At 41.7% G+C, this 24,561-nt stretch overlaps 1 long non-coding RNA gene across 1 annotated transcript; it reads left to right on the top strand.

Annotated features, from left to right (window-relative positions):
* Positions 1–4,862: 4,862 nt before the first annotated feature.
* On the top strand, positions 4,863–16,403 carry LOC115162100 (uncharacterized). Its single transcript, XR_003869486.1, has 3 exons — positions 4,863–5,086; positions 10,922–11,077; positions 15,803–16,403. It is a non-coding gene; the product is annotated as an uncharacterized LOC115162100 (long non-coding RNA).
* The last annotated feature ends 8,158 nt before the right edge of the window (positions 16,404–24,561 follow it).

The raw sequence follows: 24,561 nt of genomic DNA on the forward strand, positions 1-24,561 counted from the left end.
GTGTTGAACGCTGAACTGTAGTCAATGAATAGCATTCTCATGTAGGTGTTCCTTTTGTCCAGGTGGGAAAGGGCAATTTGGAGAGCAATAGAGATTACATCATCTGTGGATCTGTTTGGGCGGTATGCAAATCGGAGTGGGTCTAGGGTTTCTGGGATAATGGTGTTGATGTGAGCCATTACCAGCCTTTCATGGCTACGGACGTGAGTGCTACGGGTCTGTAGTCATTTAGACAGGTTGCCTTAGTGTTCTTGGGCACAGGGACTATGGTGGTCTGCTTGAAACATGTTGGTATTACAAATTCAATCAGGGACATGTTGAAAATGTCTGTGAAGACACCTGTCAGTTGGTCAGCGCATGCTCGGAGTACACATCCTGTTAATCCGTCTGGCCCCGCGGCCTTATGAATGTTGATCTGTTTAAAGGTCTTTCTTACATCAGCTACGGACAGCATGATCACACAGTCGTCCGGAACAGCTGATGCACTCATGCATATCTCAGTGTTGCTTGCCTCAAAGCGAGCATAGAAGTGATTTAGCTCGTCTGGTAGGCTTGTGTCAGTGGGCAGCTCACGGCTGTGCTTCCCTTTGTAGACTGTGATAGTTTGCAATCCCTGCCACATAAGATGAGCATCGGAGCCTGTGTAGTACGATTCAATCTTAGCCCTATATTGGCCCTTTGCCTGTTTGATGGTTCATCGGAGGGCATAGCAGGATTTCTTATAAGCTTCCGGATTAGAGTCCCGCCCCTTGAAAGCGGCAGCTCTACTCTTTAGCTCAGTCGCCTTGCCCTTGTTAAATGCAGTGGTTTGCGCTTTCAGTTTTGCGCGAATGCTACCATCTATCCATGGTGTCACGTGTGCTCCCACTCCGGTCTCTAGGTCCCTAGGCTGCTTGTTATGGCGCACACCTGTCACCATCGTTATGCGCACTTGCGCGTCTTCAGACTCACCTGGACTCCCCCCCTCCCAGATTACCTTCCCTATATATGTCACTCTCTTTGGTTCCTTCCCCAGGCGTTACTGTTTCTGTTCCAGTGTTAAGTCTGTGCTTCTTGTTTTGTTTTATGTTGCGTTTATTTATTAAAACACTCACTCCCTGAACTTGCTTCCCTGACTCTCAGTTCAACTCGTTACCCAAGGTTTCTTGTTAGGGTAGGTTTTAATAGTCACAGTGGGTACTACATCTCCAATTCACTTCCTTATGAACTCAGTCACCGTATCCATGTATGCTTCTAGATTATTTTTCGTACGCTACCCAGAACATATCCTAGTCCACGTGATCAAAACAATCCTGAAGCGTGGATTCCGATTGGTCAGACCGGTGTTGAATAGTGCGAAGCACGAGCACTTCCTGTTTGAGTTTCTGCCTATAGGACGGGAGGAGCAAGATGGAGTTGTGGTCAGATTTGCCAAAAGGAGGGCAGGGGAGGGCCTTATAAGCATCCCGGAAGTTTGAATAGCAATATTCGAGAGTCTTAGTAGCACGAGTCGGACAGTCAATATGTTAATAGAATTTTGGCAACCTAGTCCTCAGATTTGCATCGTTAAAATCCCAAGCTACAATATGTGGTTTCCAGTTTGCTTAATGTCCAAATAAGTTTTTTGAGAACTGTCAAGGTTTCGGCTTGAGGTGGGATGTAAACGGCCGTGGCGATGACGGAGGAGAATTCTCTTGGTCGATAATATGGTCGGCATTTAATTGTGAGGTATTTTAGGTCGGGTGAACAAAATTACTTGAGTTCCTTTATGTTCCTAGAATTACACCACGAGTCGTTAGTCATGAAACAAACCCCCCCCCCCCACCCCCCACCCTTCAGATTCCCGAAGAGATATTTATTCCTGTCGATGTACTGAGAATCCTACTGGCTTTACTGGCTCCGACAGAGTATCCCGAGAGAGACATATTTCCGTGAAACAAAGTAAGTTACAGGCAATATTATACGCATTTGTATGTGCATTTATAAATACGTAATAGCTGGAGGTAAGTAGTGGCTCACTTTTTGGCAAGCACTGACTGGCTATCGCACTATTTTGACCAATTTGTTATAACCCATTTATTAATGGTTTATAATACATTTACAAATTATTAAATAACGGGAAATAACATAATTACAACCCCTATATAAACGCTTTACAAATGGAACCTTCTTTTAAAGTGTTACCGGAAATTATTTATATGTATGCTCATGATGTAATCGTTGAAGTTAAGTTCACTGGTTGGGGTTCAATTGTGAACTAGCTGTGAAGAATATTATCAACCACTGAAAGTAGATGTAGATCAGACCAGCAGGTAGTGATCATACAGTACAGATCTAGGTTCTTAATTTGAGCCAGTTTGCGACAGCAGGAAAATAATCCTGCAGCAACAGGAAATATTAATTATAAATCAAGTCTCACATTTCAAAATGGAAATAACAGACTTTAGAATACTTTTTAAATCTCAAACACACTGCACGTTTTACATTTCCTGCATTACCCCAAATGCTGATGGGTAATCAAAAACAGTCTGATGTCAGTAGCGGCGCAGATGTGGTCAATAGAGAGTTTTGTCATTCATAGCTCTAATTTCAACTTGGTTAATGAAGCTGACTGAAAACACTATGATTCTGTGGATAGATTATGGGTTATATGTGAAGTGAAATGTAATATGAAATCTGATGAGAAATATGTATAAATGTAAATTGTTCTCTGGGGACACAGAAAGAGGCCTGCGGGAAGATAACACAAAGGTTGATGAGAACAGGTGCTAAATATATACAGTATGTAGTACGTCCTCATACACCAGTCTCATCCTAACGTTCTACGGCAGTGTTACTGTTTTGCAGGAACTTCCTGTCCTGATTACATTTCTTTGATGATCTCCATTTTGCACATTCCAGTTATATGGAATGTTTGGAATCAATTAAATAGATGGTATGTTCGACTACTCATAGTATTTTCATATCAAGTTAATGGCTGGCAACACAGCAAATTGTGTTATGAATGACCAACTTGTTACATTAAACTGAAATAACAATTTTTAAATATTTATCTTCCTGGAGAACAGACCATGACATTGACTCCTCTCCTGCTGTGGTGAACGTTCCTCCTATTGTTACCTAATCTCTAACGTACCAATGTTTTGTATCACCCTTCGCCCAGTGCAAGATTCCCTCACCATGTCCCTGAAGTATCCTCCTCCTGGGATCTCTCCCATTGGTCTCTTTCTTAACACACATCTCTTACCAGCATTCTGTTCCTTTCTTTCAACAGCCACTTGCTCATTGCACCCTTGCCTCCCACATCTCTCTCAACACCAGTACTGCCAAATCTGGTTGCACACAACACACACACACACACACACACACACACACACACACACACACACACACACACACACACACACACACACACACACACACACACACACACACACACACACACACAGAGAAACTCCGGCTTGGCCCCAGATGTGTCCTGTAGCTGGTATCCAACTGTGTTTACATGAAAAGTTCATGTTGAGGAGTCTGTAGTTGTTGGAGTTGGGCGTTCGGTTGATGTTGAGGAGTCTAAAGCTGTTGGAGCTGGGGGTTAGGTTGATGTTGAGGAGTCTAAAGCTGTTGGAGCTGGGGGTTAGGGAGCTGGGGGTTAGGTTGATGTTGAAGAGTCTGTAGTTGTTGGAGCTGGGGGTTAGGGAGCTGGGGGTTAGGTTGATGTTGAGGAGTCTGTAGTTGTTGGAGCTGGGGGTTAGGGAGCTGGGGGTTAGGTTGATGTTGAGGAGTCTGTAGTTGTTGGAGCTAGGGGTTAGGGAGCTGGGGGTTAGGTTGATGTTGAGGAGTCTGTAGTTGTTGGAGCTGGGGGTTAGGGAGCTGGGGGTTAGGTTGATGTTGAGGAGTCTGTAGTTGTTGGAGCTGGGGGTTAGGGAGCTGGGGTTTAGGGAGCTGGGGGTTAGGTTGATGTTGAGGAGTCTATAGTTGTTGGAGCTGGGTTTATTGTTTTTATGGAATAGTTTTCATTAAATCATTTTTTATCATAAATAAAATGTGTATTGCTACGGATTTGGCGACGCTGGGACCACATGTTTGTGTCCTGGATTCTTGTTAAGTAGTAGTTAGCTGCTAGCCATCATTAAAACAGAGCAGGCTAACGCTAGCTGTGCTTTTATCCCCGTCTGGGCACAAATGCTTCAGGTGTGAGATCATTTCCACACAATCACAAGATGAAGGTTGAACTGGAAAATGGACAGGGATTTGTCTGCCCTAAATGCACAACCATCAAGCAGCTTAGGTAAGAGATCCTCTGACTGTTGGCTCGGCTGCGAGAAAAGGATAACCTGCTTTCTAAGTACACCGACCTTGCTGTAACCCAGGCAAAACAAATCTACATTTTAAATGCCTCCTGTAGCAAAGTTGTCGATGAGTCGTGCGGCATTGATCTGTCCCAATCCAATGAACAGATGTTAAGCTCAACTCCGCGGCCCATGGGAGACTGGACACTTGCAAGGCATAGGAGATCGGAGAGGCAGTCTGGCCACCCTTCATCTATCCGAGAAAATCCGATCTAGCTATCAGACAGCTTTGCCCCTCTTGAGATTGACCTGCCAGCCCCGGGAGTCAGCACGAATCCTGGTTATATACCAACAGCCGGCGGCCGCCCAGTGGCACCCTCCCCACGGCCACCGCAGTTCAGCAGGTCGCTTCCCCATCGGCTTGCCTATGGTCTGTGGACCGACCAAGGTCCACTGTTACCCAGGAGCCCGTGTCCTCAACATCAACTCCTGCCCACGGTTCCTGCCAACTACTCAAATATTGACACCATCGTCACTCACATAGGTTTTAATGACCTTCGTTTTAGGCGATCTGACGAACTGAGGGAGGACTACAAACATGTTTTACACCCTCGCTAGCACAGGGAAGATAATAATTATCTCTGACCCCCTCCCATGTTACCGAAGGGGTTTGGAATGTTTCAGCCGACTCTTTGCCCTGAACGAGTACCTGAAGAACTTTGCAACTGACGGACAGAGTCGGTAGTGCTCCAGTTCTCCCTGTCAGAATAAGCAACAGAGGACTTGGAAACCATATCAACTCCTGTAGAAATGGCACTGTGAGTAACCTAATTTATGTTCTTTTAACTCTGCCTTCTAGTGAGTTTATAAAAACTGTCATCTCCTACCATTATGATAGATTGGAGACTGTCAGAAAACGTGGTTGTAACGTTAATAATTTGATTGCTATTCCATTGATTACCTCGGGCAGATGCCCCAGGGGCAGAGTGGCCACACTCATTGAATATGCCGCTTTTAAATGTTAGAGAAATCACAAGTAAAACCTTTCTCGTGAATGACCTCATTACTGAGCGCAAAGATGATTTCATGTTTCTCAATGAAACATGGCTGTCAACAGACTGTAATGCCACTCTTATGGAAGCCTACCCCCCAGACTACAGCTTTTCATACTCTATCAGAAAAGGGAAAATGGGTGGGGGACATTTTGTTTGGCAACTTTGGGTCTATTTTTTTATTTAGTATTTTTTTTACCTTGTTTTCTCTCCAATTGGATAATTGGTAGTTACAGTCTTGTCTCATCGCTGCAACTCCTGTACGGACACGGGAGAGGCAAAGGTCGAGAGTCATGCGTCCTCCGAAACACAACCCAACCAAGCCGCACTGCTTCTTGACACAATACCCACTTAACCCGGAAACCAGCCGCACCAATGTGTCAGAGGAACACTGTACACCTGGAGACCGTGTCAGCGTTCACTGCGCCCGGCCAGCCACAGGAGTCACTAGTGCGAGATGGGACAAGGACATCCATGCCGGCCACTCCCTCCCCTAACCCAGACGACGCTGGGCCAATTGTGCACCGCCCCATGGGTCTCCCGATCGCGGCCGGCTACAACAGAGCCTGGACTCGAAACCAGAATCTCTAGTGGCACAGCTAGCACTGTGATGCAGTGCCTTAGACCACGGCGCCACTCGGGAGGCCAACATTGGGTCTTTTGAACATCATGCTATACTGTAAATGTCAGCCAATGGTGCTGGCCATAACCCTGTAAAAGCCACCAAAGCACTGCCCCACTTTCTTCACTGATTTATCTGAACTATTGCCTATTGTCCTTGAGAACTATGATAAAATCATTATGTTGGGCAATTTTAATATTCATATTGACAAAGGCTCAAAGGCCATTGAATTTATGAATCTTTCGGCCTCTTTGGACTTTATCCGATATGTTACTAGGCCCACCCATAACCACGGCCATACTCTGGACCTGGTTATTAACAAGGGGCTTTCTATTGACATATCCTCTATTGTTGATGTTGCTTTATCTGATCACCACTGTGGATTTTTTACTACCTTGTTGTCCATAGCACAGGGTAATTGTCATAACTGTCGGAAGGATTAGACCAAAGCGCAGCGTGTTGAGTGCTCATCTTCTTTTATTAGAGTAACATGAACACTTAAACCAAAAAAATAACAAAACGACACACCACAGTTCCGTAAGGTAACATAGACTATACGAAAAACAACCACCCGCCAACCCACAGGAAAAAACAGGCTGCCTAAGTATGGCTTCCAATCAGAGACAACGAAAGACACCTGCCTCTGATTGGAAACCATACTCGGCCACACATAGAAAATGAACATAGAAAATGAAAACTAGAACAAATCCCCATGAAACAAACCAACCCCAAAACACACAAAAACAACACCCCCTGCCACGCCCTGACCATACTACAATGACAAATGACCCCTTTTACTGGTCAGGATGTGACAGTAATACTGAACACATCATTAAGAAACGCTATCTTACCTCTGAAGCTGCAACAGATTTATTGAGTGTATGAACAATACTCCACCACCTATTCTGCCTTCCTCTTGTGATGATTTAGTTGATAACTTTAATAGAAAATTAAGGGCAAGTTGGCATATACTGTCAGTCAGAAGTTTGGACACACCTACACATTCCAGGGTTTTTGTTTATTTTTACTATTTTCTACATCTTGGCATTCTCTCAATCAGCTTCACCTGTAATGTTTTTCCACCAGTCTTGAAGGAGTCCCCACATATGCTGAGCACTTGTTAGCTACTTTCCCTTCACTCTGCGGGCCAACTCATCCCAAACCATCTCAATTGGGTTGAGGATTGAGCAGGCCAGATCATCTGATGCAGCACTCCATCACTCTCCTTCTTTGTCAAATAGCCCATACACAGCCTGGAGGTGTGTTGGGTTATTGTCCTGTTGAAAAACATATGATAAGCACAAACCAGATGGGATGGCATATGGCTGCAGAATGCTGTGGTAGCCATGCTAGTTAAGTATGTCATGAATTCTAAATAAAACACTGACAGTGTCGCCAACAATGTACCCCTACACCATCCCACCTCCTCTTCCATGCTTCACGGTGGGAACCACACATGCGGAGATCATCCGTTGACCTAAGCCAAAAACCTAAAATTTGGACTCATCAGACCAAAAGACAGATTTCCAACGGTCTAATGTCCCTTGCTCATTTTTCTTGGCCCAAGCAAGTCTCTTCTTCTTATTGGTGTTATTTAGTATTGGTTTCTTTGCAGGAATTCGACCATAAAGGCCCGATTTACGCTGTCTCCTCTAAACAGTTAATGTTGAGATGAGTCTATTACTTGAACTCTGTGAAGCATTTATTTGGGCTGCAATTTCTGAGGCTGGAAACTCTAATGAACTTATCCTCTAATGCAGAGGTAACTCTGGGTCTTCCTTTCCTGTGGTGGTCCTCATGAGAGCCAGTTTCATCAAAGCGCTTGATGGTTTTTGCGACTGCACTTGAAGAAACTTTCAAAGTTCTTGAAATGTTCCGGATTGACTGACCTTCATGTCTTAAAGTAATGATGGACTGTCATTTCTCTTTGCTCATTTGAACTGTTCTTGATATAATATGGACTTGGTCTTTTACCAAATAGAGCTATCTTCTGTATACAACCCTACCTTATCACAACACAACTGATTGTCTCAAAGGCATTAAGAAGGAAAGAAATTCCACAAATTAACTTTTAACAAGGCACACCTGTGAATTGAAATGCATTCCAGGTGACTACCTCATGAAGCTTGTTGAGAGAATGCCAAGAGTGTGCAACACTGTCATCAAGGAAAAGGGTGGCTACTCTGAAGAATCTCAAATATAAAATATATTTTGATTTGTTTAACACTTTTTTGGTTACTACAAGCAGTCTGCTTTCCAATTTATCCCGAAGGTGTTCGATGGGGTTGAGGTCAGGGCTCTGTGCAGGCCAATTAAGTTCTTTCACACTGCTCTCGGCCAACCATTTCTCTATGAACCTTGCTTTGTGCACAGGGACATTGTCATGCTGAAACAGGAAAGGGCCTTCTCCAAACTGTTGCCACAAAGTTGGAAGCACAGAATCGTCTAGAACAGGGGTTAGCAATTCCAGTCCTCAGGGGCCTGATTGATGTCACAGTTTTGCCCCAGCCCTAGCTAACACACCTGACTCCAATAATCACCTAATCATGATCTTCACTTTAGAATACAATTTGATTAATCAGCTGTGTTTGCTTGAGATGGAGAAAAAGTGTGACACCAATCAGGCCCCTGAGGACTGGAGTTGCCCGCCCCTGGTCTAGAATGTCGTTGTATGCTCTAGCGTTAAGATTTCTCTTCACTGGAACTAAGGGGCCTAGTCTGAACCATAAAAAGCAGCCCCAGATCATTATTCCTCCTCTGCCAAACATTACAGTTGACACTTTGGGGCAGGGAACGCGTTTGCACTGTTCCAGAGTCCAATGACAGTGAACTTTATAGCATTCCAGCCAACGCTTTCCATTGCACATGGTGATCTTAGGCCATAGAAACCCATTTCATGAAGTTCCCGACAAACAGTTATTGTTGCTTCCAGAGGCAGTTTGGTACTCAGTAGTGAGTGTTGCAACCGAGGACAGACAATTTTTTACACGCTACATGCTTCAGCACTCATCGGTCCCATTCTGTGAGCTTGTGTGACCTACCACTTTGCGGCTGAGCTGTTGTTGCTCCTAGACATGTCTACTTTACAATAACAGCACTTACAGTTGACCGGGGAAGCTCTAGCAAGGCATAAATTTGACTAATTGACTTGTGGGAAAGGTGTCATCCAATGACGCTGCCACATTGAAAGTTACTGAGCTCTACAGTAAACCCATTCTACTGCCAATATTTGTGTAAAGAGATTGCATGGCTGTGTGCTCAATTGTATGCACCTGTCAGCAACGGGTGGGGCTGAAATAGCCAAATCCACTAATTTGAAGGGGTGTCCACAAACGTTTGTATATATAGTGTACCACATGTGGCGTTCCACAAGTTTCGATTTTGGGTCCAGTACTGTTCAGTTGATATATGTTACCCCTTGGCAGCTTTATCAGAAAGCACAGCATTGATTTTCACTGCCAATCAGACAAAACTTTACATTTCTTTGTCATCAGATTATTTTAGCTCCACGGATAAATTATTAGACTGTATTAAGGATTTAAATACTTGGATGGCTCACAAATTCCTCCAGCTAAATCAAGACAAGACTGAGATACTTATTGTTAAAGATAGAATCTAGCCGCACATTTTAAGGTCTCTGCATTATTCTATTGGTTTTTAAATCAATCCACGATTATGCACCCCAATGCATGTCAAACATGCTTTTAAGTTATGTACCCAGTAGGTCCCTCAGGTCCTGTGGCTCTGGCTTTTTAACTATTCCAAAGCCTAGGACCGAGACCTGCAGAGGCCTTTAGTTATTATGCCCCCAGCCTCTGGAATAGCCTGCCAGAGAACCTGAGGGGGGCCGACACTGTGGACATATTTAGAAGAAATCTTTAAATACATATTTTTATCTTTGCTTTTCTTTAGGGTGCTTTTTAGTCATTCAGTTTGTGTAATTCTTTTGATTTTTATCTTATGTTCGTTGTGGGGTAAATATTTCCGCTTTTATTTTCCTTGTTTTTTATTATTATTTTCTTGTCAAGCACATTGCGTTGCATTCCATGTCTGAAATGTGCTGTATAAATAAAGATTGATTTGACTTAGGTTGATGTTGAGGAGTCTGTAGTTGTTGGAGCTGGGGATGGAATTGACCCCAACCCTGAAATGGAATTGACCCCAACCCTGATGCGCACCAGTGTTTGAAGCCAGGAAAACACAATTTCAAGCCCCATTGAAAAAGATGCTGGTGTGGCGTGACTTTTGATCTCTCAGTCAAGACCTCCAGCTGACCTCTTCACCTCTACTATGACTAAGCCTCAGGATGCACCCTGACCAAATCCTCTTCAGTGGACCACGGTAGCTCACACAAACACCTTTAAATCAACGAGACAGGGACGTCTCTCACTCGAGGTAAAGGAAATGAGACAAAGTAGGCAGAAATGAATGAAACATACAGTCTGTCTGTACTAGCTACATCAGTCTGAAAGGAGATCTGCCTGACTCATGAAAGCTATCTAGGGGTGCAGGTCCAGCTGGGTTCTGTCTTCTACCTCTATTAGTTCCCTTGACTTCCACTCTCTGCACTTCACAATCAAATAACTCCCAAGCTGCTTCATTCTTTATGCTCTTCCATTCATCATTTAGGTTGCTAACGGTTTGTGGTAGATGGTTGTCCAATCAGCGCATGTTCTGTTCTGCAGCTAACTAACTTCCAGGAACCTGGTTGTGATCTATCCATGTTTAAAGGAGGGAGGGTTAGGCCCTATAGACTTCAAATCAGAACAAACACCAGCTGGTTAACTGCTTTTCAACACTTCACAAGGAGGCTCAAGGGTCTTCGCATATAGTTACAGACTGCAAATCAACAGTTATCAACCCCAAGCTACAACGTTTAAACCAATTCGATACCTTTCGGGAAAGACGGTTGATACAATATTTTTGGGATGTTTGTGTCAGTTTCAAAGTTTCCTCAGCTCATAACCTTTCACCTACAGGTATTTCCATTGTGGAAAGAGCCCTCGTGATTGGTGCCTACTCTGGGAGAGAGATGGATTTTTGAGAGGAGGAGGAGGAGTGGAGATGGAGTCATTCGAAGGTCAATCTACCAGCCTCCAAAGCCTCTTAGTAAAGTAAAGCCCTTTACCTGTGAGGTATAGTAACCGGATCACTGGGAGTGTGGGCAAGCGTGTGAATGCAGCACGAGAAAATTAACACACATGCTACACAATTGAGATTAAGTTTCACTTACAACTAGAATATTGTCTAGTTGCATACATGACATTCCACTTGGAACCTGAATATTTTCTAATTCCATAGTTCCACAGAGTTCCACATAGTTCCACTATATTTGCATTTTAAACATGTCAGCTCTTAAGCATTTTTATGTGCTCAAATATTGGCTACCACGGGAGGAAATGTACCCTTCAACTGGTTATAAACAATCCCATAGTACTTTAAAGAAGCAGAGGGAAAGAATCTACTGAACATCCCATACAAAGTGCCCAGTTGTTCTGGAATTGCTATTGTCCTAATACTTACAAGCCCATTTTTGCACCCAGTTAACAATTTCACAAGATAGATAACTCCTGAAACACGATAAAATTACAGCTTTTCAACAATGGCATGTAAGACATTTTTCTGCAGCAATTTCATGACAGCTTAAAGCCTAAAACGATGATAATGTGTGCTCTACTCTGCCCTCTTCACTCAAACAGGGATGTATAAAATGGAGCATAACAATATAAAATGGCTTCTCTAATGGGGTTCTGAAATTGCACAACATATTTATCTTACAAAATATATTCTGTCAGAGATATTCTGCTTTGTTCAATCTCCATAGATGTCAAAGCCTTCAGAATGACATCGGCATTTTCCTAATGGGTTGCCTACTACCAGAGTGAAGTGAGTTTTCAAGAAATACATACTGTACGTACAGTAACATCCAATCCCCCCCCCCTCCCCCCCAAGTGCATTAAACACTAAATGGAATGTATTCTTGTGATAAAATCACATTCTGCACATGATCAGCCATATAGTTTGTGGAGATGTATTTCTGTTTGTTACTCTGCTACAGAAGAAACCATGAAGACAAAAAGGTTCTTTGACATATTCTTTATTTGTCATCTGTTGGGAAAACTACCTGTACAAGTGACCTTTTGATAGGGGTCATACAAAGTATTTTTTTTCTCAGTTGTCGAGAACACTACACGGCACCTTTTGATAGGGGTCATACAAAGTCTACAACGCATATCACAGTCATGAGGAAGGACAATGATACTGTGCATGTTTTCAGTTCGCTGCAGCTAGCGACTGGAACGAGCTGCAACAAACACTCAAACTGGACAGTTTTATGTCAATCTCTTCATTCAAAGACTCAATCATGGACACACTTACTGACAGGTGTGGCTGCTTTGCATGATGTATTGTTGTCTTTACCTTCTTGCCCTTTGTGCTGTTGTCTGTGCCCAATAATGTTTGTACCCTGTTTTGTGCTGCTACCATGTTGTGCTGCTGCCATGTTGTGTTGCTACCATGTTGTTGTCATGTTGTGTTGCTACCATGCTGTGTTGTCATGTGTTGCTGCCTCGTTATGTTGTTGTCTTAGGTCTCTCTTTATGTAGTGTTGTGTTGTCTCTCTTGTTGTGATGTGTGTTTTGTCCTATATTTTTATTTAATGTATTTTTATTTTTAATCCCAGGCCCTGTCCCCGCAGGAAGCCTTTTGCCTTTTGTTAGGTTGTCATTTGTATATAAGAATTTGTTCTCAACTGACTTGCCTAGTTAAATAAAGGTTCATTTAAATGTTAAAAAATGTTAAATTCCAGATGGGTTATGTCCCAGACTGATTATGTTCCAGACAGGTTAAGTTCCATCCGTATACAGGTTTTAGAATGACAGAGCACATTGGGTCCTCACTCAATTCTCAACAATTAAACGGAAGTCAAACATTTTATGAAGAAAATAATCTTACATATAGTCATACAAAAGTGAGTATCATTCCAAATCTTGGCTACGTCCCAAATGGCAACCTATTCCCTGTATATGTAAAATAGTTCACTACAATTGACCAGGGCCCATAGGGAAAAGGGTGCCTTTTGGGACACATTGAGAACATGTGTAGTGGTCTTCTCTACTGTACACACTGACTTTTCCATAACCTCAAAGGTAGACAATGTTGAGTTTCCCTTTTAACACAGATTAGTCTGAAAACACGCACATATGGCTGGAGCTGTATATCTAATCACATCTGGTGCAGATAAAGATCCTTCCTGTTCTCTTCCCCACTCCTCTCCTTTCCACCTCCTAGCTGTGTGAAGCACTGGGAAGCTTTACCCCCAGTCAGATATCTCTCTCTCTCTCTCATTTTTGCACAACACCCTGAGATATTGGTTACTGGGGCTGAGTGTTGAAGTGATAGCTCAATGCAGCCTGCAGGTTGACATATGAGAACATTCCAGGTTGCGCTGCACTGCAAGTGGAAGGAACAGATTAGGATACTTAGATGACTATGGTGCGACTTGGTGTGTCGCAAGTGCCTCATGTTTTGAGGGGGGAAATAATTGTACCACGAAAAAAAAACTGATGTCTTACAATATTACAATATGAAACCTTTTGTTTCTTTATCTTAGATTGTGACAGATAGGGCAAGGCTGTGTAGTTGTCAAATGAAATAAAGGCCTTAGTGTTGATATAAGGATGAAGTTTTGACAGTGCTTGTTTGTGGTGGCCTATCACTGTAGCAGTGAGCTGAAGAGAGACATACTTTCATCACAGCATTGTGTTACAGCACAGGTATGAACACACACACATGCATGCATCTACGTAGGCCCGCACGTATGCACACACACACGCATTAATGCACACACACGCGCACACACACAGGTCCACAAATAGACCAACGAAATGCATGCTCTTCCTCTCCTTGCTGTATGGGATCTGAAATCAAAGCACTATGGTGTTTGCCAGGGCTATTTGTATTCCAGATGAACCAAGACAAATCATTGGGGTACTGAGTTGCCATGCATGTTGTAGAGGCCTGTTTTCACCTCTATTTTCCCTCTTTTTTTATGAGTCGCCAATCATAGAAGCAGCACAACTCTGCAAGTGTGGAGCTGCCAGCTGCCACGACGGGTAAGAGCAGGTTGCCATGGCAGCCACAATTGGAGGAGCGCTGTAGATTGGCAGAAAAAAACGTGTCAACAATTGCCCTGTTGCAGAGAGAGAGAGAACCCTCTTCCTCGCTTAGCGCTCCATGAAGCCTGAGCCTCGTCGTCTGAGGCGCCCCATGCTGTTTAATAATATCCATTTACTGCTCACAGATTGATCTGGAGATGTGGCGTAGAAAAAACAACATTCTACAAACATTCTCCTCTCTCTTTCTCCAAACTTCTCACAACAAATGTAACTGCTGCAATTTATGCACAAAAGCAGCCTCGTCTGGGAACCGGCATCAAAGGCACTTAAAGTGTTGGTGGGAGGGGTCTGTAAACTGGAAAAACTATGCAGTGTTGAGTTTGAAAAGAAGTGGAGCATCATCAAAGTGAGCATCTTAACCTTATGTTGGAGGCAAGTTAGATAGAATGAATGAGAAGTATTTGAGCCCTCTACTATCTATACTGTAAAATATGGGCTTCCTAATCTGGGCACTGTACAAAGTGGCTGTTAAAAATCTAAGTCGACTACTCAATGCCAATAGGTCCAGAGAGAGTGAATTAAATGAAGATTTGTATGTGAGTTTAATGAATGATTCAAAAGGAATTAACATGAATCTGTCTTAACAACAATGCACACTTGGTCATGGCTCATTCAATATCGCCATAATCAATATGTCTATCCATCACATTATCCCAGCCTTTTGCTAAGAGATCTATCATCATTTGTGCTTTAGGCTAGTTATGAAAATCACTTTTTTTGGTGAAAATTTGTTTGTTAGACTATTCAGGTAATAATGATAGGCAGCATCATTGTGTGACACCAGTCCATAGTGCTCAATTAGAACAACATTTCTGCCAAGACATGAAAATCAGATCAGTGCTGAAATGGTTGAGCTAAAATAACTGAAATGTCCCTATCGGAGAATAACATCTGAAATGTCCCTATTCCCCAGCAGTCTTTCCAGATTTTTACACCTGATAAACAAAGCGGGGTGGATTTTCTTTGTGTGCAGACAAGTAGAGCTTATTTGCTGTACACCTCGCCTATGTCTGGACACTCCCGCCTCGAACTGTGAATGTGCTGTCATCAGTCTAATCAGGATGCCATTGATTTTACTCTGCTGTGGCTGACTAATAGCTAGCTGTCTGTGCTGCTTCCTGCTGAAATTGACAATTGTCACTGTCAGCCTACACCCATGCTCTGCCTCTGCTGATGCACATAGTCTCTATCTCACAAAAAAATAATAATAATAAACAAAACATGAATTTATTCGAGCAGCAATACAAACCCCAGTTTGTGGTAGGTGATAAAAACAGTGATACGTCTGTAAATAAATAGATTTCCCAGTTCCTTCGTCCTTCATGATGATGATACAGAGGTGATCAATGAATGAAAGGTGGTTCTGGGTTGGTGTGGAGCCCGTGCGACCAGGGCAGGTGAATGAGCAAGGTGAATCATGGCGGGGGCTGGCGCTGGCTCTTGTGATGAGGAATTGATCTGGTGTAAAAGCCCTGTGAGAGGCTCGGAGGTCACCCACCAGCCAGAGACCTGCCAGCACTCAGCAGCGCTGCTGTTTGTTTGTTGAACTCCAAGTAGATAATTGGTCTGTAAAATTGGTGGCAGAGGAGGGTCTACATCTCTTTTCTTTCACACATTTCAAAAACCTTCACAGCGAGACCACTAACCCTAAAAAAAAGTGTCTTTCTGTTCTTGCGTTTTCAGGTGGCGGTGCCTGGGGAGCAGGAGAGATGGGGAGATGTTAGGGACTCCATAAAATCTCATTATTGACAGGGAGTTACATTGGGAGCGCTACTGGAGGACTGGCAGACATGACAACAGTGACAAGGTTTAATGTGTTGCATAGGGTATTGGGGAAAACAGCAAATGTCATCCCATGTGAATTTGATAACCCTCTACACACCATGTTCACCACTTTCACAATCAGTTATTAGTTGCAGTGAGCTGCAGCTGGGGTTTTAATCCTTAGACTATAACACCTGGCCTCATGGTATTCTGTCACTGCATGAATTATCTGATGTAGTAGTGATGTGCGATGTTTAATGGGCAATGTTTATCAAATGTTCAGACAATTTTCAATACAGTTGAAATAATCCCCAATGCCAATAAATACTGAAATAAACATTACAACATAAAACAGACACGTATATTTATTTACTGTATACATTGGAAGTTAAACACAGGTTTGACAATACAAACTAACATCATTAGATAACATAAAAAAGTGTGTTTTGTTTCTCCCACTGCAACCAAAAAATAAATAAACTGAAATAAATATAAATATATTACATATTTTTCAGCAAGTAAAAAAATTGTAAAATGTCAAGTGTAATTTGCACCATTCAAAATGAGACAGTGGTGTCAAAAATCACCAAGCAAACCAGATGCACCAACACGTTTTATTTGTAGAATGCCAAAACGTCAAGGGGATTTTTTACCCTAAAACAACACTTAGACAGATCCATGTGGAACAAAGAGCTTGAACCTGAATCTGCACAAGCTTCAACTTTAACAGACCCACCATGACCTCAGGAAAAAAATATAATAATAACAATTTACTACACTAGCAAGCAACAACATGCATAATCAAGTGTTTATCAATGTTTATTCCATTTAGTGCTATGATAGGTCTCTGACAGTTCAGACCCCTCTTTGAGGAATCCCATGGGCTGAGAGCTGTTTAGTACACAGAAAAGCCTGTTTAGAGCCGCAGTCTCCTTTCTGTCAGCAAACTTCAGGAAATGTTGGGGAAACACAGATAGTAACCCAGGAGCTCCATGCAAAGTCTCAGAGTGGTTACATCATCATCTAAACACAATATAGAGGTGTCACATATGTTTGAAGCTATGTATGCAACATGGTATTATTAGAAAACGTAATGATGACGTCTAGGCATGTTACTTCTGTCACCAGCTGGTGTATTGGTATTGATGTGTAATTATATAAGGCTGATGTATAATGTTTACAAAAAGTAAAGAATAGCTAGCTTCTTGAAAAACATCTAAACAGAACAGAGTAATCATCTGTAAAGTTAAATCTAAGTCACATTAAACAATCATGCATTTCATTATGTATCCATAATGTTCTTCTAAATAGGAATAGAAATGGTACATATGAAAATACAAGTGCAAGCTCTCACATTTGCTGAATGTTAAATCGGCTTCTCTTCGGAAGCGAGAAATAATTTTATTTTCAAACAAAAACCTCTCCATTTTGTAGATAGCTTATTTTGTTTTCATTTTTGCAGACAGCAATTTAATCAAACTGTGACTTCATGCCCCACTATTTGCAAATTATATAGCACCTCTAAAACATAAAGGCAAAACATTTCACAAACAAGTTACATGGACCTTGATTACAACAGTAAACATTCTCAGCATGGGTGAGCAACACATCATGGGGAGGATGCAGTCTACTGTTGCTCCCATTGCTAGAGAGGCTGGGACTGGGAGGAAGACAATAACACATCTAACGAGTTGTATTGGCTCTGCTCTAAAGACTATTGTCGAAACCATAACACATCATTTGATTGTTGTGGAAGGGGAGAGCCAAATAGAATCAGAGGATGATGTTGATGGGATTTTCAATTGCAATGTTTGGTGCAGTACAGTAGCACATCCAGCAGCACAATGTAATTCAAAATGACAAGGAATTATTTCATGAATTAGGTGAATGAATTCTTTAATTTCAACAACAAAAAAGAGATGGTTTATCTTGAGAGATGGTTATCTTTATTTTGTGGGAATCATGACATGATGCATACCTACCAAGAAAACAATGTGACAATTTATTTTGTCATTTATCCCCTACCTATTTTATCCACCCCATCACAACTTTGCTAGGAGTTGAGGCTGGCTGGACAGACCCATTGAACTCATATTCTAATTAACTGATAATCTACCTCTGCTTTTATTGTTGTCAAGGTAACATTAGTGTATATCTAGGATACCCTCAGGAACCTCGTGTAAAGTTGACAAAAGTAACACAACCTGCACATCTGTGGGATTGGTGTAGTTTTCCCAACAGCGCAGATCTAGTTAGTGACTAGCCTGATTGACGGGGGAGAAGGTGACATTTAAACAAGGCTCAGGGGGATTCCATTGTTAGAGCACAAGGGCAACTATTCTGTTGGCATAGAAGAAAAACATACTATCCATACAAGGCATGTAGGCTAACATTCTAACAGTATACTGATGCTATACAAATCTACTTTTCATTTGCAGAGAATGTATTAATGTTATTAACAAACATGCATTATGGCTAGCAGCATTGGCTAAACTATTGGCTAAACATATCTCACCAGATTGGACTGTCGGAGAGATGCAGTGGATGCCAACATATTCTTATGATGCCCAAGACAACAGATAAGGCAGACGACCAACTTGGCATACAGACCCTCAATAGCACAGGAGCTCTACAATTGGGGATCAAATCAAATCAAATGTTATTTGTCACATGCGCCGAATACAACAGGTGTAGACCTTACAGTGAAATGCTTACTTACAAGCCCAAACCAACAATGCAGTTTTAAGAAAAATACTTTAAAAAAATACAAATAAATAAAAGTAACAAATAATTAAAGAGCAGAAGTAAAATAACAATAGCGAGGCTATATACAGCGGGGACTGGTACAGAGTCAATGTGGCACCAGTTAGTCAAGTTGATTGAGGTAATATGTACATTTAGGTAGAGTTATTAAAGTGACTGTGCATAGATAATAACAGAGAGTAGCAGCAGCGTAAAGGGGGGGGGCAGTGCAAATAGTCTGGGTAGCCATTTGATTAGATGTTCTTATGGCTTGGGGGAAGAAGCTGTTTAGACGCCTTTTGGACCTAGACTTGGCGCTCCGGTACCACGTGCCATGCTGTAGCAGAGAGAACAGTCTGACTAGGGTGGCTGGAGTCTTTCACCATTTTTAGGCCTTCTTCTGACACCGCCTGGTATAGAGGTCCTGGATGGCAGGAAGCTTGGCCCCAGTGATGTACTGGGCAGCACACACTACTCTCTGTAGTGCCATGCCATACCAGTTGCCATACCAGGCAGTGATGCAACCCGGATTTAGTGTATACGGCTGTATATATAATACAACTGAACCTGCGTCATGTGTTTGTGCTATAAACTCCCTAAGGCATTGTTGATCAGTATTATCATCCTAACAGGGTTACAACAACAAGCTGCTTAATGTTTGTGCATACATCCAAATACAATTCCTATTAAAATTAACAACTAAATGCTGAATGAATGGACTTGTTTTGATTAAACACCTTAAATGTATGCACGTACACACACGGACACAGGCAAGCACACACACACACACAGGCAGGGATGAGTAGTGAAAACTATTCAGAGAGTCACAGGCTCATGATCAGACTTATAGAGGGCCAAGGGCTAAAGTCAGCAAGAGGGCACCCCAAACACAACTGTTTCCACATAACAAAACCCATGCCCACAGAACATCAGCCCTTACACACACACACAGACACACAGACTATAACTCTACCTATAGCGAACACTTCTTTCTGAGATACAGCCATCACAACATTGCAAACTGTCTATTGATGAGAAGATGAATTAGAGTTCAAAAACTGCTACAAAATCATAATTTAATCTAAGGTTAGATGTATTACCCTCATCATTAGCACTAATAGGCTACATGAGATAGCCACTTTACAGATCTATTCTGTTGGCTTATAGGTCACCAGAGCACTCAAAGCCCCAACCTGTTAACACAGTAGCTCAGTAAGTTAGTTAGGCAGCTATTACTCCAGAGTGTGAGAGCAAAATGTCAACAGGATATACTAGGTCTGCCTAATACACGGATTAATTCAACCTATCATGCAAATAGGGCCGACAAAGTTTGTCATTAGAAGGCTGAAATAAAATAGGAAACTTGGGGACTGCATTTATCAAGTGTTTCCACCATGTGAGAAATACACGATCGGTCTCTTGGGGAAGATGTGTTGCCAAATGTGAAATAAAAAAACGTCTTAAATGGGTTTTTTTACCTGTGATTTGTGACTGTGATTGCTATAAGCTTAAGTTACAATAAAATGATATCTAGATGTTTGACTGAAGACATAACGATCTTTGAGGGTTCTGACTAGAGGGAGACCAGCAATATCCTTGCTAATTACTTAACTAGGCAAGTCAGTTAAGAACACATTCTTATTTACAATGACGGCGTGGAACAGTGGGTTAACTGCCTTGTGCAGGGGCAGAACGACAGATGTTTAACTTGTCGGCTCGCGGATTCGATCAAGCAACCTTTCGACTACTAGCCCAACGCTCTAACATCTAGGCTACCCGCCACCGCTGTGTGGCGCGTCACTGACTGTTGTCCTTAAAATTATTATTTATTTACAAAGGATATTCAGAACAACAACACCACAACATATAACACAACACAGCAGAAAGTACTGTAATATTATCAATGTTCAAACCGAGTGCTGGCTAAGGATGGAGGGATATGCAAGGACCTGCGCTCCCCTATTAGGCCCGAATAGGGAGGACTATACAAGCCAGAGAAACGAATATTGATGTTTAACAAGCAGCTCAAGAAGAAGTTTGATAAATAACAAACTACCTTTTAGTGGATCCTATTTATAAAGCCTTAACTGGGGCCATAATAGAGTAATTAGTTGTATCTCACGTTGGATGTTATTGGACACTGGTCGGCTGTATGAATAGGCCCATTTTTATGTCTGGCCTGATTCGAAATACAACGAAGACTAATTTTCTGTTTCGATGTATGAGTGGGTGAGGCGGGAGGGAGAGGGCTGGTCTTGACTTTCAACCACCGGAGCTCCACGGGAGATGGGGATGTCCAGGTACAACACGGTGTTTATGTACTCCCAAAAGTGTATCAAAGCTCAGATCCATGGAAATAAAAGAAAAGTGAAACAAAACAAGCATTCGACCGCATAAAATAAAGTATGAACAAGGCAAACAGGTGAGTCTTTGTTTAGGTGGTTGAGGTAGATCGATATCTCGGCTTGCAAGTCCGGATTCTTGCCCGTTTTCCTCCAGCACTCTCCATATCAGTTTACGGTTTGTAGACAGACTGTCGCCACACCTCACTGACAGACAACCTGCCTCACCCCCAAAAGACGGAATAAAAAATATGTCTCCATTCTTTTTCAGGGGTGAAAAGAAAAGTGGGTGAGGAGCTGAGAACTGAGTCCAATATCTGAAAAACATTTTAAAATTGAATACAGCAGCAATCTAATGATGTTTGTTTGTTGTTTTCGGCTTTACCCCACTAGAGCAGACTGTTTCGTCATGGGAGAATAATCCATTCCATTATCTCTCTACACGCAACAAGGGAAGAAATTAGGCAGCGCTGCACATGTGGAACCGGTATATGAATAATTGTATGCAATCTAATTTCCAACTAATTATCACAAGCGATCTGAAGAAAAAAAGTGTGAATGCAAGGGCCTAAAATGTAATCCTATATAATCGTATGACGTGTTGTTTAAATGTCCAACAAATCATGGAAGTGTTTAACAGATTACATCTATTTGAACACGCATAGGCCACAAGAGTAGTAGTATTTATTGATTTTGCTTGCATATCGATGATGGAGAGAAAAAATCTCATCTTTCCTCATGTCCTCTCTTGATATCAAAATTCTCATTTTCATTGCGAATGTAATCTCCCGTGGGCAGATTCTGCGTGTAGCAGTTGACCAAATTACGCGAGGTTTTACTTCTGATTTATAGAGATTATGGGGAATGCATCAAAGCACCACTCACTCTCTAGACACAGATTTAAAGTTGAAAGTGTCTCAATGATTTTCTCTCTAAATGAATTTGTTTAATAGATCTGACATAATGCCGGCACTATCAGCAAGCCACAGTTGATGACCATGGAAATGATATCGGCCTATTGACAACTCGGTTTAATGATGGGCCATTCATTGGCAATATAACACTATAAAATGCCTATAGTCTATTACACCTACTTTGACTATTGCGACTGGCCCATCACTGCGACTAGGCTAGCTGATCAAGATGATTCATGTTTGAGTTGTTCAGCATAAGAGACCGACACCGCTACCCCATTAAAGGTGCAGTCAGTAGGCTATGCTTTTCACATACTAAATACCTATGTAGTGATACAAACAGTATATATTTATAACACCATTTGAAGGTAAAAAATGTAATATTTGTTCAAAGTAGGCCTATGCCTGCTGCAGACTTACCCTCCGGCAGGATATTCACTTATTGGAACTTGTTCTCAGTGAGAAGGTTAAGACAATAGTTTTTGTGTTGCGTAAAGGTGTGGTTGTGCTGAGCATTTATAAGAATGCATAGACGTAAATGACCGTAAATTGTAGGCAGGCCTGTCTGATGGTTGGGGTAGCATATAAACCGGTTTAGTTGCTATTCTTTTCCAAATATCATTTTACAGCGCTTACTGCCACACTACACCACTAGCCAACTACTACTACTACAGATGTAGGATCTTAATTTGAGCCAGTTTGCTACAGCAGGAAAATAATTCTACAGCAAGAGGAAATGTGAATTATTATGCGGACTTTTTTGTAGGGGTTGATACATTTTTCGTTAGGGCAAATCAGGTCTGATATTTTAAAAATTAAATTACAAACTTCAGTAGCATTTTTAAACATTGAATACAGTACAACAGAATGATCAAATTAAGCTACTGCATCATCATCATCATATTCGACATAATACACATTGTTGTTATATTATTAGATTTCACTAATACAATCAAATGTTCATGTTAAAAATCACCAGAAAATAAACATTGCAACAACAAAAAACAAATCATGCTCTCTCACACGCGTTGACAAACCAAAATTATAAAATAGGCCTCGACATTGAAACATAAGATACTGAAATTAGAACTACATATTGAATGACTCTAGCGAATATCGCAATTCCTATGTCTTCAATAAATCGACAATATTGTTTAGCCTATGTTTTTCTGTAGCCTACATTCTTGAAAATATAAATGTTCACCACAATGCTTTGTGCCTCCGAGGGTATCTAGATACATGAAACCTTCCAATGAGTGATTCCAAGCCGTGAATTGAATATGCTGCAGTACTGATGGGTAGGCTATATACCCAGGTGTCTGATGGGTAGGCTATATACCCAGGTGTCTGATGGGTAGGCTATATACCCAGGTGTCTGATGGGTAGGCTATATACCCAGGTGTCTGATGGGTAGGCTATATACCCAGGTGTCTGATGGGTAGGCTATATACCCAGGTGTCTGATGGGTAGGCTATATACCCAGGTGCCTGATGGGTAGAACTATTACTATTATATTTAGTAGTGGAGTAATAATAATACACAATCCTATTGGACGATAGCCTAATAATAACATACATTAAAACATACATTTGGTAATTATTATAGTTCATTGCAAAAATGTATATATATATATATTTTTTTGTATTATTATACACAATCATCAGCTATAGAAAATAGATTTGGGTTGTCTTCACCCAGGTGGTGGTGTCCCTTCTGTGATCACCTCCAATAGACAAACGTTGGACAAACGTTGGTTTTAACCATGCCTTCTCTGTAGAAAGAAAACTCTCTGAAATAGGCTTTGGGCCTCTATTGAATGAATACAACTCTGCGGGGTTATGTCAACGGGCCTGGCCATGTATAGCCCTATGCGTCAAGCGTTGGTAAATTGTAGAATAGTTCTTCAAAATAGCTCTCACGCTTCATAGGCTTAATTGTTCTTCAAGTCTGTCCATTTTATTGGCAGGCAGTTGGGGAGTTCTAGGCGCAGTTGGGGATTTTTCACAGATGATGCTTATAATTTGGTCGCACTGCTAAATGTTTTAGATTTAGGTAGCCTAGATATAGGACAGCGTTATAAACAACAGCAACAGTGAACGTTAGTACAGCTTAATATATAAAAAGTAGCTATGATGCACGTACTACATCAAATTTGAGCAAACAATAAACGTTGAGCACCAGCACCATGAGGTTGTGCGTGACAAGTTGCCTCAGGTGAAGTAGCGCAGCTTGATCAATCAAATTACATGAATAACGTCTCAATATCAAAACTCACTGACAAGCAGCCTCCAACAGTCCTCAACAATGCATCAACTTGTAGTAAATTCGTCTATGGGCCTAAACGAACCATAAAATCAGCCATTTTGGTAGTTTATGAATATGTAAATTAGGCCCTATAGGCTAAGTGTGAAGCTTGAATTAGGATACATATACACTGTTTCAACCTAATATTACTAAGTGACGAAGCAGGATTTTTTTATTTGTGATTTAGTAGACGCTCTTGTGCAGAACGACATACGGTACAGCATACATTTTCATACTTGTCCTCCGTAGGAATTGAACCCAAAAACCCTGGCGGTGTAAGCGCCATGCACTACCAACTGAGCCACACTGGACCTGGTGTGCCTTGAACCAAGAGGTTGTCAGTTCAAATCACAAGTGAGGACATGTTGAATAATAA

The sequence above is a fragment of the Salmo trutta genome, chromosome 25 (genome assembly GCF_901001165.1).
Source record: "Salmo trutta chromosome 25, fSalTru1.1, whole genome shotgun sequence".
NCBI classification, from domain to species: Eukaryota; Metazoa; Chordata; class Actinopteri; order Salmoniformes; family Salmonidae; genus Salmo; species Salmo trutta.